Source organism: Saccostrea echinata, unplaced genomic scaffold (assembly GCF_033153115.1).
Source record: "Saccostrea echinata isolate AGI-Se365-2 ecotype Australia unplaced genomic scaffold, CSIRO_AGI_Sech_v1 ptg000053l, whole genome shotgun sequence".
In the NCBI taxonomy this organism is placed as follows: domain Eukaryota; kingdom Metazoa; phylum Mollusca; class Bivalvia; order Ostreida; family Ostreidae; genus Saccostrea; species Saccostrea echinata.
In genome coordinates, this window is record NW_026889802.1 from 2,317,163 (window position 1) to 2,321,238 (window position 4,076).

General features: G+C 36.7%; 1 pseudogene; it reads left to right on the top strand.

The window, feature by feature from the left end:
- The first annotated feature begins 680 nt into the window (after window positions 1-680).
- On the top strand, window positions 681-3,876 carry LOC133204484 (uncharacterized; annotated as a pseudogene).
- The last annotated feature ends 200 nt before the right edge of the window (window positions 3,877-4,076 follow it).

A 4,076-nucleotide genomic window follows, 5' to 3' on the forward strand; every position in this document is an offset into this window, starting at 1 on the left:
AAAAGTTTAATAATGATCATAGTGTTTCCCACGCACGCCAAGAAGTCTCCCTAGAATTCAAAACTTCTCCCTACATTTCTCTGAGGGAGAAGTGAAGTCTCCCTAAAGTTTGGGTCTAGGTTGGTCCCTGCAAGGTAATATTTTTTTCTTATTTTGTACAGTAGAGCTGTCTTTTGCCGATGAGGGCATTGCCGATGAGGGCATATACATGGCCAAGGGGTCTGGTATTTATCAATCGCTAAGGATTGATTTTTTGAGTGAGATAATTGTTTATATGTCGTCGATGAGGACGGCATGGCTGGTACAAGGGGGTACAATATAGGGGCCTAATATATAGCGAGATAATATAGATTGTTTGCTCGGATTATTGTAATGAGGGCATTGTCAATTAGATATTTGTAGATTGAATAAAATTTTAAATATTATTGCAACTGGAGATGGATGATGGCATTGATTTTACGTGGATTTATGTCTGGGCCAAGTCGCATGGAATATGATAAAGATGTAGGCCTATTTTATAATTATAATAATAGTGGAAAAGCTATAATTATATAATTTTGATTTTGCATCTCAATGGACTGGATTGATTCTATGCTCTTTTCGATGCCGGAATTGTTAGAGCTATACGGATTTATTTAGATTTTAGATATGATCTAATAACATCCGGTTTGTTCTTGTAGATGGTACTTCCAACTGTGCTCAAGAGAAAACATTCTCTAAAAGGAAAACAATTGTTACCGGTAATAAGAAAATTAAGAGATATTCAAGATGTCCATAGCATTAAGCAGTTGGCGAGGTTTTCGTCCTCGAGACGAACGGAAAATATGACACTGGAGGATGCATTAAAAGCTATAGAAAACCTAACGGGTGAAAACGGAATTGAACTACTGGAACTGGCAGGTATTATAAAAATAATATGTTGCACAGTAGGACCGTTTGAGCAAGCGCACTATCACAAGCTATTTATACCTGCAACTTTGATTCATTTCTTTTAATTTCAAAACTCCCTGCAGAAATTTAATCTTTATCAGTTTATGAAACAGGGGGATTGTTGTATTTGCCATTATTGTATGGATTCTTGGTAGTGAAGGAATTCTGAGTGAGTTGTACTTGCAATTTGCCTGAAAAATACATAGATATTCCAAATTTTCTCTGTTCTTACATGTTAGTCTATGAAGCTTGCTGTGCATACTGTAATTAATCTCAATTGTTTGATTAAATGACTAGAAGTTTAAAGACGAGTAATGATAATTTTGCATTAAAATTAATTTTTTATAATAGGGAAGGACACAAGTGATGAAAATTTTGCACGGCTTTTATTGCATTTTTGTATACTACTGGCGAATGAGAAGGGGCAACCGGATGGTCAAGACTTGCAGGATCCAGATTTGGGACAAGAAAGAATAGCAAGCAATAAAGACCAGGTACCTATAGTAGCAGATAATGTGTTGGTCTTCGAAGCAATATGTTTTGTAAATTATTCGCTTGTATGAAGATGATTATTTTTAATTTTGAACATGTGGTTAAACAAAATTTATTTTAACTGGGCACTACATGCTTATAGACTATGTCAAAAGGGGTAATGGGAGAGTTGCTGATAAAGTTACTAATAGATTATACAGTGACTGACAGATAGTACTGAGGATTATTCTGATAGATATATTCATGGGTAAGGAAATGGATGGTTAAGCCTAACAGACTATGAGATATATAGTATTGGTAGGATTTCTGGATTAAGTATTTCAATGTATTTTAGGATTCCAATGGTGGAAAACGTAGGAAACTGCAAGATTCAACACCTGACGTTCAGGACAAGGATGATGCACAGATTCAGCAGGTTAAAGAGAAGATTAAAGTTCTCTGTACCCAGTCCCAGTCCAGTGAAGCATTGATTTTATTGAGTTTAGATGAATTGTCTAGGTTAGCTAGAAAAATGAACCATGAGGACATGGATGTATATGAAGAACTGTATAGACAATGTAGTAGGATGCAGGGTAAAATCAATATGGGAAATTTATGCTTAACAGTTCTTGGGGGGAAGGGTGCAGGTACAGTTACTAAGGCCATAAATAAATGCTTGAAAGAGACTGGGATTTCGGAAGTTAAGAGTGATAAGACTACAAGTAAGGAGGAGATTCTGAGCCACCAAAGCAGGAATCGGTGATGGCAAACTTGTACCCTCCTTTACCCTCCTTTGCCCATGTATTCGATGGGATTTCCTCACCCTTATTCTTATATGCCTCAATATGGAGGGGGATACATGTATAGGTCAGTCAGACCTCAAGGTCAAGGGAGGCCTTATAAGAGACAAAACATGGGTAGAGGGACATGCTTATTTTGTGAATCATCGGGTCACTATGTAAAAGATTGTGAACTCATGAAACAAGCAAAAAGAAAGTAGGGAATTTTCGATGGAAAGTATGGATTAAAAGTAAGATAAACTTCATGGGTTTCCAAGATTTGATGTGTTCATATGGTTCATTTCAATGATCACAAGTATTTTGATGTTGAATTTCCTATATTTTGTGTTTAAGTTGCAATAGTCATTGAGAAAATGTTATTTCATCAGTTTGTATAAATATCGGGTTTGTAAATACAATATTTTATCATTTTTAATTTGTTCATTTTGGGAGAGAGAACTGGATTTTGATCCAACTCTTATAGATCTTAGACAGAATCCATCATGGGTGACATTGGGAGGTGGGACTCCCTCATTTGTAACCAAACATCCCACAGCTGAATCTGTTCTTCAAGGGGCTGATTTTGACATTCCAAATTTACCATTGCGTGACCCAAAGTTATTTAAGGCAGGTCAGATACATCTTAATATTGAGCACTGGCAGGAAGTTTTGAGCAAGGGAGTAGTAGATGAAGATATTAAACAAAGAATTAGTGGGTGGCTAACTCAGGGTGTAGATGTTAAGGAATTCTTTTCCCACTTTAAAGGAAATTTTAAAGGTCGTTCTTACTGAGTGCTGAGCCTCCCAGTATTTTCTTGGGAAATAGTGTTAGTTGTAGAGTTCACAAAGAATTTGTATGCCAAACACTGTATGAGAAGATAAGGTCAGGCGCTATAAGGGTTATTGGGAGGATTGGGGAATCTGAAATCCCTAAAGTTGTGATGCCTTTGTTAGTAGAGCCATCTAAACCACGGTTGTGCTTGGATGGTAGATATGTAAATTTATGGATAAAGGATTCTCCTTTTCGTCTTGAAACCTTAAATGATATACATAGATTAATAGATTCTGAGGCATAGATGGCAACTTGTGATGAAAAGTCAGGCTATGAACATGTTGCTTTGTCAGAAAATTCACAAACTTACTTTGGAATTGAATTTGGTGGATTTCTCATGGTGTACACAGTTCTACCATTTGGATGGAAGGCCTCACCATTTGTGTACCAAACTATTGGTATGACTATTACATCGTATTTGAGAAAATTGAATGTAACAACAACTCAGTATATTGATGATCGTTTGATGATAGCAATTCCATCTGTGGGTAGTTCTGACTTGGAGGTAAAGGAAAATTGTTTGAGGATTGTGTATGCTCTACTTCAAATTTTAACTCGTTTAGGTTACACGGTATCACTTGAAAAATCATGTTTGGAACCAAGTAAATGTGTAAGGTTCCTTGGATTTTTGGCAGATTCTGTAAAGTTAGCTTATGTATTACCAGAGGATAAAAAGAGTACATTCAGAGAGTTAAGAGAGTCACTTATAGTAGGCACGGAGGTTTCTATTCGAACTTTGCAGCGATTTGCAGGTAAATGCGTTTCTATGGGTCTAGCAATTCCAGGGGCAAAGTTGTATTGTAGGGAAGTTAACAATGCAATTTCATGTGGGGCTAAAAATTCAAAAAACATTGTCATAAGTGAGGAGTTACGAGAAGAGTTGAAGTATTGGCGTTTCCTGGATTCATGGAAGGGGTATGCTAAGTGGAGGTCAGAGAGTCATAAGCAGGTTAACATTTCAACGGACGCATCTAGCTACAAATATGGGGCAGTAGTTTGTTTTCAGGGAACAAAGGTTGAAGTTGGGGATTTTTGGGCCACAAATGACAATAGACCCATTCATT